The sequence below is a fragment of the Sus scrofa genome, unplaced genomic scaffold (genome assembly GCF_000003025.6).
Source record: "Sus scrofa isolate TJ Tabasco breed Duroc unplaced genomic scaffold, Sscrofa11.1 Contig2094, whole genome shotgun sequence".
Lineage (NCBI taxonomy): Eukaryota > Metazoa > Chordata > Mammalia > Artiodactyla > Suidae > Sus > Sus scrofa.
In genome coordinates, this window is record NW_018085018.1 from 290,233 (window position 1) to 298,841 (window position 8,609).

Genomic DNA, 8,609 nt, shown 5'->3' on the forward strand with positions numbered 1-8,609 from the left:
TCTGATTTCTTTTGGTTTGAAACAGATTGAAATTTTGAACTTGGAAAATTAAGTCAAATGACTTCTTTAAAATTGACTTGGACAACTGGACGTATTAGGCCAAAATACATTTTTAGTGAGTGATTACCAGATGTCCCAGTTTGGGGGGACTTTTTTTTTTTTTTTTTTCGCTTTTTAGGGCCGCACCCATGACATATGGAAGTTCCCAGGTTAGGGGTCAAATCGGAGCTGCAGCTGCCAGCCTACACCACAGCCACAGTAATTCGGGACTCAAGCCATATCTGCGACCTACACCACAGCTCATGGCAACGGCAGATCCTTCACCCACTGAGCAGGCCCGGGGATGGAACCGTGTCCTCCTGGATACTAGCTGGGTTTGTTACCACTGAGCCACAATGGGAACTCCCTGATTGTCTTATGTTCCGAGGACTGGTTCTCAGCTTCAGGGAAGTCAGTTCTCTCCTCAGCAGGCTGCTGTTTTTATTTATTTATTTATTTATTTATTCCATTCTTTCTGAATGTTAGTTCCCTTTTAATTCTGAATCTATGACTCTTGTTTACTGCAAAGGTTACACAGAATTCTATTAATGTATTTACTACAAATTTACACTTACTAATTTTTACTTGGAGTTAGGGATTCTTAAGAGTATTCAAATTTATATAGAAATGAATTTACGTAGGTTTGTAATCGTAGATCCTTAACGAGAAAACCTCTTAGGCTTTCTTTAGCTCCAACAAATATAGTGCCAATGCTATATAATTGGTAAGAATTGGCGTAATGATAGAACATTGGAATTATTCAACTTGCTTTAAAGAATTGCACCTGTTCACTATTGATTTTTTCCAATGAAAATTTTAAGCTAGCTTTTTTGTTAGGAAAGTAATACACAGAGTGATAAATTCAAACAATAAAGACTCATGTAACTTTTTCTGCTTAGCTCCTAGTCCCACTCTACAGAAGTAGTCTGCCAAAAAGTTTCTCCTCTTTCTCTCCCTCTCTCTCCCCTTCTCCCTGTCTGTCTCTCTCTGTCTCTGTCTCTCTCGCGCACATACGCAAACATCCAGATGGGCTCATGCAGTACTAATGATCTGCAGTTTGCTTTTTGTGTTTACCTTGTCTTCAACATCTTTATGTATTAGGACTTAGAGTTCGAAATCATTCTTTTGGAAAAAATAGCCATTCCCTATGGATTCCGTTTAGGTGAAGCCCATTTAAACAAACATGTATCTCTAAGATATATTCCTAGAAGTAAAATTTGCTGGATTTTACTTTTTAAACAATGTGATATTTAAAATAAAGGTGATGTTGTGATGTTTCCGTTAGGATGAGGGTATATGAGAAGGAGAATGGTTAGATTTGGGGCCCTACTGTGAAGTGGAGTAGTGTTCCATTTGACTTGGCATTGTCTGTACTGTTCCCTGCGGTCTAATAGGTTCCATCCAGAAGAATCCACTGTAGAAAGATTTGATGGTTTAAAGAGAGTCATTGGGAAGTATAAGGGTCATTGCCGAACTCTTAAGGATTGAGGATCAGTCACTACATAAAACGTGGCTATTAAGTAATAAGATTTTCCACTATTATGGCCCAGTAATAAGAATGTCTGCCCACGTAAATGATTCACTTAAAGGCCATTTAAAGGAAGGGGAAATGGGGATGGTCGTATTGTCTAGAAAGAGATGACAGTACAACAAATACCAGACGACCAAGGTCTGCAAGACCTGTGGAAGTGAGATCCTCGTGGGGGCGCAGACGTCCTAATTCCTGGAAGTCAGGCGCGGTCAGGCACTGGGTGTGTTGTGAGGGGCACAGCATGATCTCACCGCTGGGAGTTGGAGGAGCATGGAGAAGCTTGGCCAGTGAAGAAGGCTGGCATAATGGAACTAGCTATTTCTAATTTATGCCTAATGAAAGAGTGTTCTGAAAACCCTTTGTATCCCCACGGCTTCTGAGAACGTCTTTTGTATAGAATTGCTGCAGAGATTTGGGCTGTCCTCAAACCACCATGAAGTATTGACCGAAGCCTCAACATTCAGTTTTGAAAGTAACACAAATTTCGGGTGCAAATTATTTCATGTCAGGACTGAGTTTCTCCCTCTTCGCTGGGGCTTTTTTCTCTGGCCAGTGACTAGCAATTCCAGATAGCTTACAACTAGAGAGGTGAAGTTGAGCCTTTATTATTATGATGATTTTTTTTTTTTTTTTTTTTTTTTTTTGGCTATGCCCATGGCATGCAGAAGTTCCCAGGCCAGGGATAGAACTCAAGTTACGGCATTGACAATGCCAGATCCTTAACTTGCTGAGCCATCAGGGAACTCCTTTTTTATTTCAATTTTTTTGTTTCTGAATCTTTTTTTTTTTTTTTTAATGGCCATACCCACAGCATATGGAAGTTCCTGGGCCAGGGATTAAATCTGCTTCTGAATCTTTACTTGGCTTCCTTGGCCTCTGTGGGAATTTGATCTATTATGGCCTCTGCTGGTCTGTTAACACCAGTCTCAGCAGGAAGGGCACATATGCCGTCTTGGCTGCATCTTTTCTATATTAATTCATATAAAGTAGTCCTGGGGAGTTCCCCTTGCGGTGCATCGGAAACAAATATAACTAGTACCCACGAGGATGTGGGTTTGATCCCCAGCCTCACTTAGTGGGTTAAGGATCAGGCATTGCCGTGAGCTGTGGTGTAGATTGCAGATGTGGCTTGGATCTAGTGTTGCTGTGGCTGTGGTGTAGGCTGGCAACTGTAGCTCTAATTTGACCCTAGCCTGGAAACCTCCATATGCCAAAGGTGTGGCCCTATAAATAAATAAATAAATAATAAAGTAGTCCTGTTTCCATTCTTTTTCTCCTAAAAATGCTCAGATTTTCCTGCTAGAATATTTTAGTTTGTGAATAAATTTTTGTTTCATTATATATAAACTCTAAGGCTTAGATGAGGAAGAATTTACTACCACTGCAAAATGGAATGAGCTAGAAAAGATATCCTGTGTGACATGAGGTCAATGCCATCAGCACTTGTCTTCTGTTTTGTTAGTACTTTATTTCTCCCTTTGAATTTGAAGTATAGTTGATTTACAGTGTTGTGTTAATTTCTGTATAGCAATGTGATTAGTTATATATATATATTCTTTTTTTTTGTATTCTTCTCCATTATGGTTTATCACAGGATATTGAATATAGTTCCCTGTGCTAAACAATAGGACCTTGCTATTATTTATTTCTCCTTCTTGCTTCTTTTAATGACGTTGTGTTTTTACCTTTGACATTAAACTTCCATCTGTTTCTAATTTCTCCCTTTTTCCTCACCTTTGCTCGTCACTTCCAGGTCCCCTCTGTGTTGCTCCTTATGGATATTGGCCTGTTCAACAAGTCAACTCGGAAATTCAACTAAGCCTAGCATTTGCATTCTCAAATTCAGAGATTTAAAAGTTATGTATGAATTAAAATTTTCAATTGGATTAATGTCAATTATAAAGGAACTTGCTATTTTTAAAATACTGTTGTATTATTGTACTATTTTGTATTATATGGTATCTTTGGGGAAAGGAGTAATAGCCAGTTTATCTATTAAGTGAATTTTGTTTTCATACATTTGCGTAAGATGAGGTACACATTCTTCATTTTATTTATTTATTTATTTATTTTTCTTTTGCCTTTTCTAGGGCCGCTCCCAAGGCATGTGAAGGTTCCCAGACTAGGGGTCGAATCGGAGCTGTAGCCACTGGCCTACGCCACAGCCACAGCAACGCGGGATCCGAGCCACTTCTGCAACCTACACCACAGCTCACGGCAACGCTGGATCCTCAACCCACTGAGCAAGGCCAGGGATCAAACCTGCAACCTCATGGTTCCTAGTCGGATTTGTTAACCACTGGGCCACAATGGGAACTCCTCCTCATTTTATTTATTATTAATTATTTATTGCCACACCTGTGGCATGTGGAATTCCCAGGCTAGAGATCAAAACTGCGCCACAGCTGTAACCAGAGCCACAAGGAAACTCCACACATTCCTCATTTTAATTACTGCAGATTCGTGTTTTCTTTTTTTTTTTTTTTTTTTTTTGTCTTTTTTTTGGTTGTTGTTGCTATTTCTTGGGCCGCTCCTGCGGCATATGGAGGTTCCCAGGCTAGGGGTCTAATCGGAGCTGTAGCCACCGGCCTACGCCAGAGCCACAGCAACGCAGGATCCGAGCCGCGTCTGCAACCTACACCACAGCTCACGGCAACGCCGGATCGTTAACCCACTGAGCAAGGGCAGGGACCGAACCCGCAACCTCATGGTTCCTAGTCGGATTCGTTAACCACTGGGATTCGTTAACCACTGCGCCACGACGGGAACTCCAGATTCGTGTTTTCTTGCAGAGTTCTAATGTCTAATTTTTCACTTGAGGATTTTGTTAATATCTTTCCGTAAACATCTTTATAACTTTGCCTCAGACTTTCGTTCACCTTTTTTAGGCATATTAAGCTTGACCTCTCTAAACTCATCCTTGCACTCCACCCCCTCAAACCTGGTTGTTATTTTGCCTTGTTTGTTTGTCTTTGTTTTCCTGGCTGCCCTGAGGCATATGGAGTTCCCAGACCAAGGATCAGATCCCAACGTAAGTAGTCTAAAGCCACAGTTGTGACAATGCAGGATCCTTAACGCCCTCTGCCAATCCCTTTGCACCACAGTGAGAATTCCTTTGCTTTTATGATAGGATTGTGTGTGTGTCATGCACATATATAAATTTGTGTGTGTCCTTTCTGAAAACTTCTTCCCTTGATAAAACACATGGCTTCTTCATTGTTTGTGCTTTTAACTTGCTGTGGCCTTGTCTTTTTCCCAGATTTGGGCTATTGATTTTGGTTAGTCAGAAAAAGGTGAGATTATAACTAAACGTAAATCAGTAAAGTAACATACACTTCAGGGCTAAAATGTACAAATTCTTTATCAAAGAAACAAATGCAATGACTTAGATTTTTGTTTTGTTTTAACTCTGTCTCTAAGAAGCTCAGCACATAGTATCCTCTAATCTATTAATTTTCAACCTCCCTGGAGAGTATACTCTATGTTTTGTTTGGTAAAGAGTAGTTGATACAAAATGTCTTTTAAAAAATGAGTAGTTGATACAATATATATTTGTCAGATAAGCCTCTGCTGGAACCCCAAATCTTGCTCTTTTTGGATGTGACCTTGAACAAAATAATGTCTTAAACCTCAATTTTTTCTTTTTTTTAGGGCTGCACCCACAGCATATGGAGGTTACCAGTCTAGAGGTAGACTCAGAGCTGTAGCTGCCAGCCACAGCCACAGCTCACAGCAACGTCAGATCCTTAACCCACTGAACAAGGCCAGAGATTGAACCTGCATCCTAACGGTTCTGGTTCGTTACCGCTGAGCCACAACGGGAACTCCAGACCTCAACTTTCTTATCTTAAAAAGGAGATAATACGTAACTCATAGGGTTGTTGAGATTATAAAGGATAATGAATATAATATAAAAGGTTTATTTTGTATTTAGTATATTTATTCAGTTGCTCGATAAATTTAGGATACTTTCAACTACAAGATCACCTCTACATGTAGACATGACGGCCAGACATGTGTAAACACTGTCCAGGATATAAAATCTGACCTTTGGCTTTCATCTTCTGCGGCTATTCTTGATCGTATGTTTTTTCTTTCTTTCTCTTTTTTTTTTTTTTTTTTTTTTTGGTCTTTTTGTCATTTCTTGGGCCACTCTCGTGGCATATGGAGGTTCCCAGGCCGGGGTTCAAATTGGAGCTGTAGCCACCGGCCTACGCAACACGGGATCAGAGCTGTGTCTGCAACCTACACCACAGCTCACGGCAACGCCAGATCCTTAACCCACTGAGCAAGTCCAGGAATCCAACCCGCAACCTCATGGTTCCTAGTCGGATTCCTTAACCACTGAGCCACGACAGGAACTCCTGTTTTTTCTTTCTATTTGACTTTTTTGTCACTAAAACAAACCCACCCATTCATGAATTGTGCTGACCTGGAGCAAAGCCATCACATTTAGAATCAGATGTCCATTGTTACTATTTACATAATAATGATAGCATTTCTTTTCAATTTTACCTGTAGTTTCTACTCTACTGCACTTGAGCTTCCTGGCGATTTGCCCTCCACAGGTCCTGCTTAAGCTGAAGGCAGAATTGCAGTTATTATGGGCAAAATGGTACTACTGTAGTAACTTCCCTAGTGATTCTTCATCAAGACAATGAAATATGGTGAATAAGTGTCTCTGTGATAAGTAGTTGTGACATTTGTTAGAAGTCCCGGTAATCTTTTGACTGATCTAGAGTTTACCACCAGATTGGATTCTGCTGTGTTCTCAGAGGGTGTGCTGCCTTTGCTTGGGCTATCTTCTAGTTTGGTGTCATTACCCAACAAAGTTTGGGCACTGAGGCTGTCACTTGGGCACTCTGACACTTTTCCTGGACTGCTCAAATTCTAGATGTGTGGGCATATGAACTGCTTTTTTAGCCTACCCAACATGGCCTTTAGGCTGGTTTTTTTTTTGTTATTCGGCCCACTGATTCTACAGTCTGGGACCTTTTCTTTTTGATTTCTGTGTGTCCAAGAAAAAACAGAATCATGCACATTTATATCACACTGACTGTCATCAACAATTTCTTTTTTTTTTTTTTTTTTTGTCTTTTTGCTATTTCTTGGGCCGCCCCAGCGGCATATGGAGGTTCCCAGGCTAGGGGTCGAATCGGAGCCATAGCCACCGGCCTACGCCAGAGCCACAGCAACACAGGATCCAAGCCGCGTCTGCAACCTACACCACAGCTCACAGCAACGCCTGATACTTAACCCACTGAGCAAGGCAGGGACGAACCCGCAACCTCATGGTTCCTAGTCGGATTCGTTAACCACTGCGCCACAACGGGAACTCCATGTCATCAACAATTTCTACTGTACTAATCTCCACAAAACTCTGAGATACAAACTGTTGTCCTCATTTTGCAGATGAGGAAGTCAAGGCACAGAGACGTTAGGTACCTTGCCAAGGGTTACACCATTAATGAGAGGAGTTGGGGTTTATATTCAGGCCACCCGGTTCCAAGATTCATGCTCTTGATCGCATGTATATATCATGCTTAAATGGTAGCAGATAGATGGATAATCAGTGCATGATACTTTTTTGTGATCTGCTATTTCATTTTGCAGGGTTTGTTTGTTTGTTTGTTTTTGTCTTTTTGCCTTTTCTTGGGCTGCTCCTGTGGCATATGGAGGTTCCCAGGCTAGGGGTCTCATCGGAGCTGTAGCCACCGGCCTGCGCCAGAGCCACAGCAACGCAGGATCCAAGCCTCGTCTGCAACCTACACCGCAGCTCACGGCAATGCCAGATCCTTACCCCACTGAGCAAGGCCAGGGACCGAACCCGCAACCTCATGGTTTCTAGTCGGATTCGTTATCCACTGAGCCACGACGGGAACTCCTTGTTTTGCAGTATTGTTTCCTTGCCTCTTAGAGTCTCTAGTGTCACCTGGAGCAGAGAACTGGAATTCTTGGCACTTTTTTCCAAGCCACTTAAACTCTCAATTGTAAAACTAAGATGGCTTGGTAGTCAGAAGATCTGGCTTATCTTGGTAGCCATGAAATGCGCTTTGGTTAGGTCTTGCCATCAACCCATTCAGTAAATGTCCAGTAAACATCCACTGAGCTCCTAAACGTCAAATACCAGGCTTTGTACTGGGTAGTGAGGATAGAGTATGCAATTCCTCACTCTCATGGTAATCAAGTGAACGAATACTGAATAACAAATATATGTCAAGTGGTAAATGCTTAAGAAGTAGAAGGTAAGGGGATAGAGACTTAGGGGAAGCATCATTTTAAATGTATGGTTAAAGGAGCTCCTATGTGGTTCAGTGGGTTAAGGATCCTGTGGTCGGATCGCTGGTACGGCACAGATTCAATCCCTGGCCCAGGAACTTCCACATGCTGCAGGTGAAGCATAAATACAAAGATCTATGATAAGGGGACATTTGAGCAAATATAAAGTGAGGGAGTAAGTTGGTATCCAGCTGGTGAAAGTGTTCCAAGCAAAAAGGCCCCGAGGTGAGAGCATGATTGTCCTATTAAAAGAACTCCAAGGATGCCACTGAGCCAGTGTAGTTAAAGCAGAGTAAGGGAGGGGGAAAATAAGAGACAAGAGGACAGTGGGGGGGTGAGTAGGTGAGGCGAGAGGATGCACCTATATCTTGGGCCTTACACCACAAGGAAGAGACATGTGCTTACATTCTGAGTGAAACAACAGCAAGCCAGGAGTTCCCGTCGTGGCGCAGTAGTTAACGAATCCGACTAGGAACCATGAGGATGCGGGTTCCATCCCTGGCCTTGCTCAGTGGTTAAGTATCAGGCGTTGCCGTGAGCTGTGGTGTAGGTTGCAGAAGCGGTTTAGATCCTGCGTTGCTGTGGCTCTGGCGTAGGCCAGTGGCTACAGCTCCGATGAGACCCCTAGCCTGGGAACCTCCATATGCCGCGACAGCGGCTCTAGAAAAGAAAAAAGACAAAAAAAAAAAAAAAAAAAAAAAAGGAAAGAAAGGAAAAAAGAAAAGCAAGCCTATGGGTGTCCTTAGCAAATGACATACAA